This window comes from Perca fluviatilis, chromosome 11, assembly GCF_010015445.1.
Source record: "Perca fluviatilis chromosome 11, GENO_Pfluv_1.0, whole genome shotgun sequence".
NCBI lineage: Eukaryota > Metazoa > Chordata > Actinopteri > Perciformes > Percidae > Perca > Perca fluviatilis.
This window is the reverse complement of record NC_053122.1, coordinates 23,748,980-23,766,757: the sequence shown is the minus strand read 5'-3', so window position 1 is coordinate 23,766,757 and position 17,778 is coordinate 23,748,980. Positions and strand designations below refer to the sequence as shown.

The 17,778-nt window shown below is 41.0% G+C and overlaps 1 protein-coding gene across 4 annotated transcripts in view; it reads left to right on the top strand.

The window, feature by feature from the left end:
- The window catches only part of LOC120568659 (pre-B-cell leukemia transcription factor 1), a 49,064-nt gene that overhangs the window by 19,284 nt on the left and 12,002 nt on the right, over positions 1–17,778 (top strand). The window lies entirely within an intron of this gene.

Below are 17,778 nucleotides of genomic sequence, written 5' to 3'. Positions count from 1 at the left end.
TGCTCGCAAGGAGTGTTGACATCTCTGAAAATATGGTTATGTGGCCTCTTTATACGGCGCGGACAACCTTCCATGTAAAGTATAAGCTGTTGCTGTCAGTCGAAGCTGTAATGTGCATCGATTGAAATGATCCTCTTCCACTACAGCCAGAGGACCTCTCAGGTGCCGGGCGAAGAGGCAGAGTGTGGAAGAGGCTCTTTTTGTACTTTTCTTTTTTTTCTTTCGAATTTAATGCCAGCGGCTGAGAGTGGTATTTATTTTCCTCAGACTCTGCTCTGCTATCCTGGAGTTGGCAGAGTGATTTTGTAGAATAGAAACATTATAGACTGTTAGTGTCAAAGTGTTAAATGTGATGTATAGAGCTGGGGGTTTCAGAGGGAGGAGGGTGGACGGGGTTGAGGAGGAGGCAGTAAGGAGGTGAGCACTGCCAGCCATAACTGGAGCAAGGTGCTCATGGGAGTGAGGAGCCATCCACCATGTGAGGGATGGCAGGGTAATGTGGCGGGAGGTAATGGCTTTTCTCAGTCCGCTGAAACAGAGGGGAGATCATTAGGGGCCGCCGCGCCGCACCGCACCGTCCGTTTACCCCGACTCTGCCAGCGTCTCCTGTCAGAGCAGGGATGTGGAGACACTCATTGTGTTTGTCTGTCTGTTTTCTGTGGCGCTGGCAGCATTGCTCCAAAGAGGCAGGAGTGTTTGATTATTATTTTGGGTCTTTCTTACCAGGATGGATAGACACTGACACTTTGGCTTACAGCTGCACTCAGATATTTCCTTACCAAATGTTTCTCCAGCTGTGAAATCAAAGAGCAAGGCTAGACCCGATGACAAAAACAAAACTCCTTGACTTCTCCTTTACTGTCACGTAATCGTGTTTTGCTTTTCCCCAAGCAATTTCGTTATTGGGTCATTTGAAAAATTAACATTAAAAACCGTGGAGATCTTAAGGTGATTGAAAGTGATTACTACTTTGATTAATCAAGGTTTGACTTAATTAAAAAGATCACAGTTGTGGTTATAAATATTATGTTACAAGCTCCAACACATAGGCTTATACTCAAACAAACTTAAACTCAAGACTTTAGACAGAGATAGTTTAAAAAAAGAAAGACAAAAAGCCTTCAGGTCTCATGGCAAAACAAAGATGCCTCCTTTTATTTTCTTCGAGGTTATCTTCAGCTTTGGTCTGTGTTTGTGTCTTGTTTGGTTTACTAATCATTGCAGTGGTTGACATTTATGTCTTACAACAGTAGGTGCGAAAGACATTGTAACTGCACATTTTTATCAAAAGCGATAATTGTCTTTAGATCAAACCTCTTATTAAGAAAAGCTGTGTTTCAAGCTTCACACCGCCGTATGGTTGAATGTTTGGAGATCTATATTTGTTTTTCTATATGCAGCATGAATGTCTGAACTTTAAGTGTAGGGAAAGACAGTGATGGCATGCTTTTTGTGACCTATGTTAGAAATAAAGGTGTGCTTTGTGCATCAGCAAGGAGTCCTCAAAACGGGTTAACGGCACTTTGAGCTGTCGGACGATTTTTGCCCTGGTGAGCCTCCAGCCTGGCGTGACAGAGAAGATTGGACGTCATTAAGGTCTACAGTCTTTCTACTTTCTGGAAGGTGGTGGTTGGGGGGTGGGGGGGGGGGGAGAAATGGGCTCTGCTGCTGCCAAAAGCATGGACTGTTATTGTGTATCGCCATTGTTGTCCATGTGAAATCTCAAAGAAGGGCTCGCAGCACAGACGACCAGACCTGCATACATAAATAGACCTACGCTGGTTTTCCAGATGTTTTTTTCTGTCGGTTTTTATATGCCCTTCTGTTATAGTTGAAGGTTGGTGAGGAAGTCACATCTCTGACAAGACGATTCTCCTTGTGTCGCTGTCAAGACTCATTCACGATGTATGAAAAAAAAAAAAGCATCAGAGAAATATGATCGCGCCTGTAAAACGGACCAATTACTCCCCATTGACAACCTTCAAAGCCTACTTTTATTGGCGGATTCAGCCAAATAAAACTTTATTGCACGAGCGGAAAGGGATGCCGTCATTTTTGCATAGCTTTTCCAAGCCCAGCATTTATATGATCCCTGTTATTACACCTCTGTGACATTTAAACTTTATTGAACAAGACTTTAAAATCTGTAGGCAGTATGTAAAAATGAAGGAATTTATTTCTTTCAGATGGGAGGAGAGGCCCCCCAACAGTTGAGACCTGAGTGGAGTAGATTGATGTGGTTTTGTTGGATCAAATCATTTGTAGAAAGAATACTTCAGAATAGTAGTCCGTACTGTTTTTTTTATTATATTAATTTGTTTTCAGTTGACTGCAACCAACCATTATTTTCATTATTGATTAATCTGCCAATAATGTTTTTCGATAATATGTCAATAAAATGTAAAAAGTTACCATCACAGTTTCCCTAAAAAAAAAAAAAAGAATATCACAGACTGTTAGTGTGGTGGGTCATGCAGAATGATATCCCAGGTTTAAAATAATCTGATCAGATCTGGAACAAACTTCTTTTATTATTGATTAAGATTGCGATTCATTAAAGGTGAGATCTTCACATCGCTTGTTTTGTCTTACTAAAAGTCTAGAAACCAAATGTAAGGCTCCAGCAGTTATTGTTATTACTGATTAATCTGCTGGTTATTTAACTTTTGGTCTATAAAATGTCAAAAAATAGAAAAAAAAGTGTCCATCACAATTTCCTCAAATTTCTTAAAGCCCAAGTTGACATTTTCAAATGATGTTTGTTTGAAAAACTAACCAAAACCCAAAGATATTCAGTTTACCGTCACACAAGACAAAGAAATGCAGCAAATCCTCACAATTTAGAAGCTGAAAATATATGTTTTTGCTCAAAAGATCACTAAAAAACAATGAATCAAAAAAATGAAATCTGTAGATTAATCCAATCCTCAACCAATCGTTTGATTTAATCTACAACGTCTGAAATGTGATACAAGGTTTTTACAGTTTAGCTTCAAGCTTTATTTTAAGCTACATGTGAGCTTCCTCCTTCGACGTGAAACACATTTCCCAGACAGGTAGACCGAGAGAAACTGAAGCAGAAAAGGGAAAGGTCCTGCCCCCCTCCTCTGTGTAATTAAAAGGGGGTGTCTGTCAGGGGCTGCTGCTGCTTTGTGTGGCCCCATATGTTTGGGCGCTGATACAGGGAGGATTATTCTGTTTGGAGGCCTGATAACAGCCTGTTTATAACCTTGGCACAGGCTGTAGCCTAATCTGGCAGCAGCACACCGCTCCCCACCTCCACCCCTCTAAATTTTCACAGAAAAACATATTGGCCATTTCTTTCTCCAACTGGAGGAAACAGTCATGACCCAAAAAGACTCAAGTGTTTCACCTATATCTCACGTTTGCATGTATGGTTCTGCTCAGCCTAAATATTATGTGAAATGTTAATCTGTCAAATTGGATCTTAGTTACAGTATCAGGATCATTGAGACTATCAATGTTAACAGGTGTAAAATTAGTCCAGCTTGTTATATACTTAGCGTGAAGCATAAATACTGTAATGTTTTCTCTGCTACACGTATTCTTCTTTCCCCTTTCAAGGTTTTATGTCAGTGAGTTATACAGAATCACTTCTACACTCACCTTCCCTCCTCCAGACGTCAGTGTTCCCTTTGTTGCAAACGTCATTCTCATTTCTTTTTAATTTTTTTTTTTTATCTACAGGCCGATTAGTTCGGTCTTTTGTTCTCGTATATTGCCATCGCACTGCTTTTCACACGTCTGAGTGCCATGATTTTAATTCTGCCACTGCAAACTGCTTTGTGATTTTAAGTCCTTTGTGTTGTTTCTAATAACAGCTCCAAATTGTTTCTTTTGAACGTCTAAGTTATGCCTTTTCTTGACTAATTGCTACATGATTGTTTTTTGCGGTGAACTGAACACTAGTTGCCCAGTATGGAGGCCAAATAGGCCATGGGTGTATAAAAAGAAAGGCAGTGGAAGCGAGAAGGACTTTAAATCTGGCACATGCTAACATTCTGAAGGAGCACTGAGGGGAGCGGTGTATTTGTTTGGGTGTTTCGTTCAAATATCAACATCTTTCTCCAGAACCTGCTGAGAACTAATATGAACACCTGTGTATTTGCTTTTTTGGTATTTTAATCAAGGAACAATGACTGAAATGCAGCTCTTTGCCCACATCCTGAATCATTCTCTGCAAAGTCTCGCCTTAAATAGCCATATTAATAAGAGGGTTCCATCCTTGTTGATGAGTTTCCAGCGCGCTGCTGAATAAAAGTCACTCTCGGAATGCACTGTTCCATGGCGAGGACCCTTAACCGGCACACTGTTGGGAGAGGGAGTGCTCGGAGTGGCAGGCAAAGAGAACTGTCAACCTGTCACATTTCTCCCTCCTCTTTCCCCTGATAAATTAAAGTTACACAGTGTGCGTGTTGTAGCAGCGGAAGGCTGTGCAGAAAGCCTGGCTCCTCAGGTCTCAGGAGATAGCTGGCAACTAGGTCAGACTGATAATGTAATCCGCTGACTGGATCCTCAGCCCACTACATCCAGAGAGAAATGCATGACAGGAAAAAAAATGAAAATAGGAACTTTTAGGTGTTGTTGCACTTACTTAGCATTACCACTCTGACTCTAGTTAATCAAGTTTATAAAGTAGTAATGTCCACACTGATTACACATTCAGCTGGTGTGTGTGTGTGTGTGTGTGTGTGTGTGTGTGTGTGTGTGTGTGTGCGTGTGTGTGTGTGTGTGTGTGTTTGTGTGTGTGTGTGATTGCACACGTAATTATTCAAAAAGTGAAATTCATCATTCATCATCAATATACCTCACAATCCTCAGAGGGGAATCTTATTTACACAGATTCCTTTTTGCACCTTATCTTTGCACCACTTACTGCACCGCACATCCACAACAAAATAGTATCATGCGAGTCCGCGGGGAGAGAGTGACAAGAATAAGTTTCTGCATCAGCAAGGTGCATTTTCATTCCCATGCAGTATTCCAGAGAGGCTCTGTGGGCCCACTGTGACAACTCTGCCTCCCTGCAGGTGTGGAAATGAAACAGGGCCTATAAATAGCCCAGGCAGCTGGGAGTAGAGTGCTGTAGAGCAGGGGGATTAGAGGTCCAGCTGGGGATGCAGGTGTGTATAGAGGCTGACCGACAGAATACGACTGCTGTCTCACCCAGGGGGCCGGGAGGGAGGAGAGGCTGTGGAACTGCAGCTCTATCCAGTTCGAAAAGTGGAGAACTTCAACATCATATAAAGTTACATTTATATATATCTGATAATACCGAAATACCATCACAGACTAGAAAAAAACATGTTACCACGCTTTAATAGTTTTATGGCAACATTTGATAGGGTAACTATATTGTGCAAAACAGTTAAAGGGCTTTACAATTACCTGTAACACTATTGTTTCCACAAATAATAATAGTGTAAGTTCACAATATGGACTTGCTTCTTACATTTCATTGTTGTTTTTTGTACATTTAAAAAACCTCCACACATGACTGATCAAACCATTTAAATGCCTAATGTGCTTCCATGTGACAAAATGAAAATTACACGGAGAAAACAATGAAAAAAAGAAATCTACTTTGACCATATTTAAAAAATAAAATGGTAGTGATGTACAGTTGGAAAAGGTATGGATCTGCTCAGTGTTCCAGAAGAAAGCCCTACTGCCAAGTCTGAATGTGAAAACATTTCTTTAGTTCCTAACACTAAATTATCTTTTTCATGTTGAACTAATAGTACATTTCTTCCTTTAAAAAATGTGAAAGAGTGTGAAGACATTAGGTTCAAGAGGTAATTTAAAACATAATGTCACCTAAACAAGTGAAATATATAGGAACATAATTGTGGTGTTTGGTGGACCGTCAGTTTTGACACAACTGTGCAGTCTTCTTGATGTTTCTCTCAGCAGCGGTTTGGTGAAGTGGTTCAAATGAACTGAATGGAGTCCTGATAGATCGTTTGACGCTGTTTCCATGGTTACTGCTGTCTTGACTGTTGAATGTTCTGCTGCAGACTGCGACTCTATCTTTAACCATCCTTTTTCTTCTTCCTCTTCTCCTCAGTATCTCAGTGCCATCTGCACAGGTTCAACCCCTTAAGGCAACATTTGGAATTTCCACTTGCAGAACAAGAGTGAAAATATTCAACATTTTCGTTTGTATTTAAATCGGTGTGCAATGATACAGAAAATATGGGTTATTGTGACTTACACTAATTCTAGACTAAAAGAGCTGTTTAAACATATAGACTACAGTATATGTAAGGGGATTTAATTTGGTAATGTTTGATCTTATGTGAGGTTTTTTATTTCATTTACTTTTTTAATGAACGCATAGTATATATTTTATTGATCTTTCAACACAGTAAGACAGGTACATACCTCAGCATTATGCACTTCACTATATTGACAGAGCTGACCACAGCATCAATCCATGTGCTGCATGTCTTCTGATGGGTAGAAAGGCTCTCTTGCTGGATGAACAAAATTTCTACCATCTGCAGAAGGATTTATGAAAACAGTGTTATTAAAGACTAGGGCTGAACGATTAATTGCATTTGCAATAATATCGCAATATGTTCAAATTAGATTTTTTTTTAACTGCAAAGGCTGCGATTACACTCTAGATGCTTAAAAAATAATCACATATTAAATCGCAATCACAATATTGGTTACAAAAATTTGCAATTACATTATTTTCCAAAATCATTCAGCCTTATTGAAGACACATTGAAAGCTAGTTAGAGTTCAGTGTTGTTGACCCTATGTTTGGGCTCTTTCAGCAGCATCGAGTTTTGTGTTTAAAAGTCCAAAGACTTGATGTGATGACTACATGTGTGGTTTGCTTTGGCAGATGACAGTTCCCTTATCACCCGTCCATTTCAGACCGACACAGTGACCCTGGTTAAACCCACATTGGTCTGAATGGGTCAATAAGTACTTTTGTGAAATAAAATCTATGGAACTACAGCTGCAGACTCAAGTGCTAGTAAACAGTGATGACAATGTCTTAACTGTCTGTAAAAGAAGCATGAACAAAATGGGTCAAACGTTGGTTGAACATGCATTCAGTAGTCCCACGTCTCTCTTATTTGAATGGGATATTAGTGTGTCTGGCGTGTGCTGCTGATGCCACAGGGCTGTCTGCATAGCATAGCTGTATGCTGCGTTACAAAGAGCAGCGTTGTCGTTATTTTTTTAAATCAAACTTCAGCTTTTAGGGCAGAAAATGCTCCTTTTATTCCCGATGGATGACTCGATATGCTTTTCATGTAAATGACGTCTAGCACTTTTCATGCTGGTGTTTGCATTAATACATTAATTCCTCAGGACTACATGCTTTTTTTTAGCTGGAGGCAAAATGACACATTCTCATCAAAAGCACACTCCCCCGCTTATAGTCCCACTCCACTCAGACATACACACACACACGCACGCACACACACATGATTGACAGCAGGAGCTCCCCCGACCCAGTATTCTGCTACAGTGGGACGATCCCACAGGCCTGTGATTAATGACTCGGCTTTATCCGCTAGTGGTGTGGTAGGCCTGCCAGCCAGGCCACTTAGACTGCCTGGATCACTACCTCTGCTGTAAACACACACTCTCTCCTTCTCTCTCTCTCTCTCTCTCTCTCTCTCTCTCTCTCTCTCTCTCTCTCTCTCTCTCTCTGCCTCTATGTTTCTCTATGTCTCTCTCTCTGCCTACAGGCATTGCATTGTCACATTCATTGTTACAGCTCTAGACCTTTGTCCCAAGTTGACCCCTTTAACACACACACAGCGACATGCGTTCTTAGAGAATCGCTGTGAACTTTTTGCTTTTGTCCTTACAAGTTCAGATGCTGCGGCTTTTCAAAGCAGTCAAATTTAATTTGCATAATTTCTGCATTGGGACTCTTTCAGTAGTGTTGACTGACCTATCATGCACAAGGAAGTACCTTTATGTGCTCTTAAGTGTCTTTTAAGTGCCTTATTTTGTTTATGTAAAATAGTTTCTGCCACAGAGTTTTTATCCATAAGAAACCATCACCTATCTAGTACACCAAGCAGGTTATAAAGTGAATGTTAAGAAAGAAACCAAGAAATATCTTTGAGTATGAATTGGAGCTGGTCTCACTAACGGACACTGATCCTTCACATTGTTTTTCTCTTCTGACAGCTAGGGGCAGATTAAGCATCGCCAGTCTTTTCAGCCCGAGGCCTTGGCCAAACAGTAAACCTCACAGGGATTTCTGTAGCTGTGACAGCGTCCAGACAAACTGCACACGCAGCACAACAAAGCCGGTGACTTAGTCTGCCTTGATGGGAAGCTCCATGATAAATGCGGAGAGAAACAATATTTCCTGCTGGAGCAAATCTCTCAAGTGTAACAATATTAATGGGCCCTCAAAGCCTATCTAACATTTGGATAGCATCGGTCCACCTGCCAGATTCTACACTGGGACTTTGTGCTGAACTTAGGGACAATTTTGACTTGTTTTTGGATGACCAGTAGCTACATGACTAGTGAATCACTTGTTATTTCAACCATTTGCAAGTTGCAACTTACTTGATTGTTTGATTAATTATTTATTAATGATCAAGTAAAAACATTTGTATTATTACAAACAGATATTTATGTTGTGGACTAGACCAGAGCTGAAATTATCAGTCAATTGATTGATAAACTGATTAAAAGAAAATTTATCTGCAGCCAATTAAAGATAAATCGTTTTCTTTAAGAAAGTGCCAATATTTGCTGGTTCCAGCTTCTCAATTGTGAGGATTGTATACTTTTCTGTGTCATATATGATAATGAACTTAGTAATATCTTTGTGTTTTGGACTTTGTGTTGGATAACACAAGCTATTTAAATGCATCACATTGAAATTATAATTAGCATTGTTTGCTATTTTCTGACATTTTATAGACAAAAAAAATCAATTGCTTGAGTCTACAGAATCCACAGATTGATCAATAATGGAAATAATGGTTAGCTGCAGCCCTAGACTAAACCGTGAACTGAATAATCAAACAATATTGTGGGAATAATCAATAAATCAAAAATGTTCATGTGATTTCAATCTCTGTCATTCTGCAAAACCCACCACTCCAACTGTATGCTGATATTTTTAGCTTTTCCATGGTTTGTCATGGGACAACAAAAGTGTCCTTTGTAGTTTTGTTAGTGTGTGATCTGAACTTGTGGAAAGCTTCAGGGTTTCTGCTGTATGATAGCCATGAGGGAAGCTAAAGAGTGTTCCAGTGATCTAACCCATACAATCTTTGACTTGAGCCCTATTCACACGGGACTAGTATTAGCAGGGGACCTCATGTGATTTAGAAATTACTGTACTTATTGTACTAGTCCTTTGTAAATAGGTCTTTAGTCTCCAAAGTATAGGAATTCAAGCCAAAAGCATTACAATACAGGGACGGCCACAACTGACTTTACCTGTCATTTCATATTACTCATCTGGAAAGCTATGTACTTCCTGATGTACTTGACCTGAGATGCATATATACTGTGTATACGTAGGTGCTCAGTTTGGATCATATCTATATATAGAAAAGACAATCGGATCATATCTATTTACAGAAGAAGCATTGGCATATGGCTAACAGCATTATCATGCCATTCAAAGCACTCAGTGACCACTTGTGCTTTATGGCGAGGACCATTGTCATCATGGAAGACATTGCTCCCACTGGAAATAAAATGCATCATGGGATAATCTAAGTAACCACTCAGAATCTTTTTTAATAGTAGACTCTAGTACAGACTGAACCGTGTGATGGACTCTGTACAGGATAATAATAATAATGAAGCAGCACCAAGTGTGTTTCTCCTCTTTGTATTCTATCCTGTACATAGTGGGTGTCATTTTGTTCTTCCACAAAAGCAAACTGCGAGCAAGGTTTGCTATCTAGCGACGTTGTGTTAAATGCATGTTCACATGTTGTCGAGTTAAGCCGAGCACAGCGAAGCAGAACCACCGGCACTATTGTCTATGAGCGGCCATATGGTGGGTGTCCTTGCGTGGTAGCTTAAGGGAGCCTTTCTCCCTGAGATGAAACCATTTTCTTCAGAAATGAACCTCCTCTCTCAGCGCTCCGTGTTCATCAGACCCTGCCCCATCAGCCACCTCTGAGATCACACAGGTCCCAGCAGACGGCCTGGAGTAGGGATGGCAACCCGGACATCCCAGGTAGACCTAAACAATCTCTGTCACGTGGGCTCTGCGTCTCCCCCTTGTCAAAAAGCCCACCCCTACTTGTCTAGCCCTGCTCCATGCCTCCAGATGTGGCTTAATTTACTGCGACTCTGCTAATTGCTGTAATTAAGGATTAATTACTGTTAATTACCTTCGCATAAACTCATCAACAGTCAAAGAGCGGAGCCTTATGAAATGTGCCATGCACAGGAACACACACCACGGGGACTTGAGGAGGATTATGTTACTGGACCTCTTGTTTCATGTCTTGTCCTGGTGCATAGGGAGGGCTTGTAGGGCAACAGTTAGGGCAGGATGCTAACTGTCATGGACCATCTCCTCCTGGCTCCGAACGCTTCACACGTCACCTCCTCACCAACTGTTGCCGAGGACAGCATCACTATGCTGGCTGTTATTTGATCAGAGACTGCCATTTATTTACTGATAAATTTGATACATTAAGGAAATCTTGGTGAGATTCTCAGCAGTAATTTGTAATATTTACAAAGTGTTTTCATAACATATAGACGAAATACTACTAACATTAGCCTCCCTAACTTTGGGCTGGGTATTGAAGCGCAACACTTGTTAAGTGACTGAAATGTCAATCTACAAAACTGTCAAAAATAGAAAATTTTAATAAAATGCCTTTTCTTAGTCTTGTTTACTTATTCTTTCATCATATGTGTTGGTATTGTTATCAGAACCAAAACTCAGAAAATTATATTGCCACTTGTTTCAAGACACTTGAAAGAAGTGGCGTCATGGTGGCCTATAGGGCTCTAAGGGCCTGGTTAGTCTTTAATGACGTGTTGTCCCATCATGTCAGAAGGCAAAAGTGTCTATAGCTGTTCCGAACAGCCACACTAAAAGGCGGAGTGAAAAGCTGGCCTTCATACAGAGTAAAAGTGACATTTATAGTTGTGTAAATAATAAAATAAGAGGGAAAAGTAGCCAATGGTTGTGTGAAGTGGGTGTGAATGTCAGATTGTCGGTTTCGGAAAGTTACAGAAAGTGTCGGAGTTTCCAGAGCTGTTTCTCCATCCGACAAGCAGTTCTGGTGAGGCATATTAGCCCCTCAAGATGCTGACCATGAAGTTACACAAGTCCTCCAATATGATTGTTATTAATTAATTAGCTTGTCCAAGCTCTCTAGAACAAAACAAAGAGAGTTTTTATGACTCTTTATTGGCAGGGTGACATCATTTGCCTTCCAGAACTGTTACAAATCCAAACAAACAGCAGTCTCCTATTAGAGTATGTTGTTTTGTTGACCCATCCATTCCCCCCGACCTTCTCTGTACACACACTTGGTCGCTCTGTACCAACATCACTTGATTTCCTCCTTTGCTCCTGTAGCCGATAGAGGGTTTTGTCACTTGAACGTAAACCTATGTCATTTTGGGGCACTTTCTGAAATGACTCATGCTGTCGCTCCTCTTGGGAGGACAGTCTTGAGTGGCAATGTCCCAGGTTCGAATTCGGGCAGCCTTTGTCTAAAAAAACATTAGAAGCCCTGTAAAAGCTTTTACAAAACTTTAGTGTGACCAGTAATTTATACTTTTGTATTTTCCTGTGCATGGTCCTCTCTCCATAGATGTCTTTGTCTCTCTGCTTAAGGGCCGACGGTGCAGCTCACTGCTCCACAAGCTCGTGACTTCTCCTTAGTTATTCAGCCACTGTGGTTTCCAGTGCAGCCTGGAGCTGTTAGGCTGCATAGGCTGAGCATGAGTTTGACTCAGTCAAGAAGATATATATTTTAAGACACCTTAAGAAAGACTGACAGCCAGGGGGCTAATGTATTGCCTATTTTGAATAATGAATTATTTTAATGAAGGCTTTTAAATGGGGGTGCTCTGCGTTGGTGGCAGGGCGGTGCTCTGAATGGTCTCCTTTGGCGCTGGCTGCCTCATTATCAGGCCAGCCCCTCAGGCCTCAAACTGGCCTGCTTAAGCCTCAGATGATGATGATAATTATCGTTATTAGGAGTAGCTGCAGGGGTAACTTGTTCTGAAAAACACCAAGCTGAGTTCTTGCCTCGCTTGCTGCCGCCACCACTGCCGCATGAGAAACTACAGATCGCCACTGGAGAAAGCCAGAGAGGGAAAGAGACAGAGGGAGAGGAGAACGAAAAGGAGGGGATGAGGGGAGCGGCCACCAAATCCGCCTAATGTGACGCCTGTCAGCTCGTCTCCCACCAGCTGTCACCTCCCAAATGCACTGGGGTTCATTTTTTTAATTGACACCTCGCTTTCCTATTCCATTTCTATTTTTCGCCTTTCATTTTCCCTCCATCACTCTCTTCCCTCCTTGCCTGTACCATCCACATCTCCTCGTCTCAGGCCTGTCCCTCCAGTATTTCTTTGGTGTTTTTCCTTGTCCTTGGTATCCCCCATCCCCCCACCCAGTCTCAGATACAAGACCCCAGCTCTGCCCCCTTTCTGCACATGATACTTGGGATGGCTGATAAAACATAAAGCTGTTTTAGAGGTACTTTATGACTATGCCCTTGTGTACTGAGGGTGTACAGCTTCCCATTATCTGGTGATGGAGAGAACATTTTGGTTCTGAGAAAGTTTCCCATGAGTTCAATGGAAACACCACAAATCTAGCTTTCAGCTTACACTACAGAACATTTTAAGACTATTTAAACAACACAATATTTAGATTATAACAGTAGTTTTCTTTGTAGGCCTTTCTTTATAACAGGCCAGATTCAATTCAGTAGAAATCACCACATATAGTACAGTAAATTGGATATAATGTCAGTAATGACAATAACAATGCTTAGCACTGTAGTTTACCTCTACTTTGTGAGGCAGTAAATGAAATATGGCACAATGCTGTGTTTTATGATGATTGCTTTATTGGTTGGGCTGGGTTTTAAATCTCAATACTTTTTTGGTACCAACTGAAATATGTATATTGCACAAAGTACTGACAAAAAATCTTACTTTAGCCGATTTTAGACTATTTTATTTAAGTCCTTGTTTGGCTGCTTGTGTTTGGTTTGGACAACATTTTGAGGGTGAACACTGACTTTACACATTGACTGTTTGCAGATCTTTGGTGCGAACTATTTGCATGTGAATAAAGTTGTTTAAAGCCTTTTGTGGCTCCAGAGGGAGCATGTGATAAGTCTGATAAATTGCTTGACTCAAGTGATGTCACTTGAGTACAGCAGCACACTTGAGTACATAGCAGGTTACAGAGGTCTCATTTCTTTCAAACTCCACACCACCAGATGATTGGGGCTGAAGATTACAAGTTTGAAAATCTGCTGATGTGGAGTTAGAAAGAAGTGAGACCTCTATAGCATGCTCCTTATATTTGTTTGAGGATCAAGGCTACATTAGCCGCTGCTAGCATAACACACCCACATTTCCAAAAGAACTATTGCTGTTCAAGTTGCAATGTGGGTAATGTAGGCACCAGGTCTTGACAAGGAAGGAAAAGGTATGGAATACAAAAGACCATCTCTCTGGTTCTGCTAAACCAATTTTAATCCTTTTTGTTTTTAACTATCCATCATGAGTCCGACAATATTACAAGAGTGTAATGCTAAGTTGGTGGGGTGCTCTTTAAAACAGATTCCCATTATCTGGCATTAAAGAGAACATTTTGGGCCTTTTCCTTGAGTTCATGGATATATCACAGATCTAGCTTTCAGTTACGGTTACACAAAAGAACATTTTACAATATTTCGATTTATATTTAGATTACAGCAATTGTTTTCATGGCATAAACTTTATTGTGAGGTAGGATTAGTAATTCTCTAACGATTGTCCTTATTTATTAAAGCCCAGATTTAATTTAGTAGAAATTACCACATATACAGTAAATTAGATGTAATGTAACATACTATTAATTTAGTGTTCTAAGTAATGATAATAGCATTGCTTAGCACAGTAGTTTACCTCTGGTGTGTGGGTCAGTGAAATAATGCTGCGTCTTATGAAGACTGCTTTATTGGGCTTGCATCAAATGCAGATGAGAGCAGGATGCTGAACTCCTTCAAGGAGCGGGGAGGGGAGGATTTGTATTAGTGATACTTGTCATGTCTGCTGTAAATCACGCTGCTTTTTTTCAGGTTCCTAGGTTGTTTTTGTTTTGTCTCAGAATGCTGTGTGGCAGGGATGAATGGTGGTGATGTTACATTATCATGTGGCTGTCGCTTTCACTCCTGCTGACTGGTCTGTGACAGGCCCACACACACACACACACACACACACACACACACACACACACACACACACACACACACACACACCGGTTGTGTCAGGAGCAGGCCTGAGTTATTAACTGCTGAAACCCTAGATGACGTGTGCCCACACAATCAATACAGCGCACAGCCACTGCCTGCCCCTCTCTGGGGTCATGTGATGTGGACAAGCGCGAAGCAAAGAAGGACACACACACACACACACACACACACACACATGCACACACATATATACACTACGGTGCTGCAGAGTGTATTGCATTACTGTATTGATGGGAAATGGATCCAGTCCAGTGTTGGCTGCTAGCTGCCAGTCAGAGGCAAGAAGGGTAAACTTTCATCATGGCTGTCAGGGACATTGCTGCTGCCTTGTTTGACCGTAAATCTTCCTAATTGTGACAGAATACTTCAACATCATTAATTAAACATGTTTTCATTTAAATAGACTCGCAGGGCGCCAGGCTGGGTGCTCAGGGTCGTCTGCCAATGTGCATAGCTGTGTATTTTCCCTCTGTGTGTGCTTACAGTCGTGCACAAAGTGTATGTTTGTGTTGTGTGTTTGCGTGTGTGTATGTGTGTGCACCTTGATTCCCCCTGTATGAGTGGGTGGCTTAATCGTCATGTTTATTTACACTCCTGTTGTCTGCAAACAGCAGGCAGTGTGGCGATGGGTATGAGCCAGCCCTTAAGGAAGTAAAACAGCAGAAATTAATTTAGTCAATAACCAAAACAAAGGCTTATTCTTAGAATTCCATTCATTATTCAGGAAACGGCTCGGGAATTGTTTATGATAAGTATTCATTTTTTATGCCTTGGCTTTTTTGGGTTTAGTGCCCCACATCTCAGGGAAGGAATTATACAAGAGCATTCACAAAGAGAGGAGGAAAGGGGGAGGGAGGGAGGTAGGAAGCGACAGAGAGGGGGAATTGTGTCCTCCCATTGTTCAATTAAGTCTGTCAGTAATGATCAAGATGAGATGATGGCCATCTTCCTTTTATAGATACTAATCTGTGACTGTCCATGGAATAAGGGAATCGCTGAGCAGTATGTACTCCATGCCTTTGTTGCTAATAGACTAGAAAGTGTGTATAAAAAGTGTTATATTACAAGTGTTGGGAGCATGTGATGTATTGTAATAGAGGGCCCTTCTCTCTGTCAGGTGATTATGTTAACGCATAGTCCATGGTTGCAGTCCATGAGTTCACAAAAAGCACTCTGACTGGCATTGAGGTCTAATCGATTTCATTGCTATTACTAAACAGAAATAAATAAAGCTGATAGCTGTGGTTAGGGTAATTATGCCACAGCACAGTGAATTGTTTGATTTTCCTTATTAATTGTATTTATTTAATCCATTTCATGCTTTTAGTTGTGCACTCGGGGACTTGGAGGGAATTAATAAATCACTCTTAGGCTCATTAGATTCCCCCTCTGGTTGGGATGTGCCACTATTTTGTCAGAATTAAATTGGCGAGTGTTATAATTTCCCGCTGGTGTGATTCACAAGAAAAATGTCCACATATTCATCTACCAGCACATGTGCACATGCGCCCCCCCTCCCACTCACACACACACACACACACACACACACACACACACACACACACACACACACACACACACACACACACACACACGTCTGCTCCCCTTCTGAACTCCTGACCTTTTCCAGCCGTCTGATAGCCATTGACATTTGCCTCTTGAGCTGAGCTTGCTCACGTGTTGGAGCTGATGGGAATGGATGATGTTATTGCTGGAGGAGGAAAAGAGAGGGAAGGAAAGGGGAGGTGGGGGAGGTTGAAAAGAGGAGGACCAGGGTAGACAAGCTCCCAATGCGGCCCCGGGAATCCATCTGGACCCCCTGCTCACCGAAAAGGTCACAGGGCGACTCAACCTTACATCCTCATTACAAAAAAGCCATCGCTGTGACTGTGGGCTACAATATGGCTTTACTGCTCTGTCACACAACCTGTCATTTACCCTCACTGTCTACAGTCATCATGGAAGAGACATATAGGGCTGTAGTATTGGATCGTCCTCCTGAAATATTTTGATAGATGCGTGGATTAAACTGTGTATGAAAAATATTGTGACAGCGTGAGCTTTGTCTTTGTCCTTGAAGACAGTGGATGGAATGGAGGGCTGCACCTGGTCGGCTGTTTTCAGCACCTCGGAGAAAAGCAGGACGCACTGCTGCTTTACCAAGGGAGCCTTCTGGTGGCAGAAAAAGGCAGGGCAGTGCAGCTAAACTCTAAATAACAATTCCTGCTGAAACACCTGTCTTTTTTGTACTCTAGAATACAGTTAAAATAGCATTATTCAAATAGTTTTGAGCGTGTGTCACATTTTTTATATATATATATATATATATATATCTGGGTGTGTGGATGAGTGCAAGACTGAATTTGTTCATGTGTACATTACATGTGTATGTTGTTTGTGCATGTCTGTCTCAGCAGTCATGTCTTTGTTTTGTTAATACTTTACTCTCCACACCATGGGAGCTGAGTGTCAGTTGAGAGCTGAGTGCCTGTAGGTGTGTGAATACGTGCAGGTTCAACCCCCCAGACAAGTGTTTAAACAGACGTCAGTGTCGGTTGTGAAAGCATCTTTAAGTCCTGCTAATTGAAGATTACAGCACTGTGAATACTGCACTGGTTTTCCAGGTGTTAGAATGGTAATTTAGTAGTTATTTGTATGAGCCAAAATACTGCACTTTTTTTTTTCTAGGTTAATGCCAGAGTGGTAAAATAATTGAATTTAATGATCACAAATCAAATGATAGGGAATTCTGAACCATTTATCTTTACTATCTTTACTTTTTCCGTATAGTAGTAGTAGTAGTAGTAGTAGTCACATTTTCAATTTGCATATCTTCATCTGATGTTCATTTCATTTAGCTCAAATTCTGTCTACAAAGTGAAAAAGCCCAAAGGGACTTACCATCTCCAACAAAAAACAATGTTCACAAACTGCTCCAAACAGCTCTATTGTAGTCCAGCCTTAATTCCGTGATGACTCTTTGTAACACACTTTATAATGCTCACCTAGCTGCTAGCATGGCACTCCCTCATACTCTGCAACTGACAAGCTAGCTGTACTGTAGTGAGATGCTGAAACACCTGTAGCTAAAACAGAGAGCTCAACACACAGGGTGAAAAGAGGAGCTGCAGCAATGTGCAGTACAACAAATATATGGTGTTTTCTGAAAATTAAACCACATAAACCTATTCTGTACAACCTCTAAATACAATTATGAACCTGAAAATGAGCATAACATGAGCACTTTAATATACCGTGTCTAACGTTTGTTATTACTTAGTTATTTCTGTTT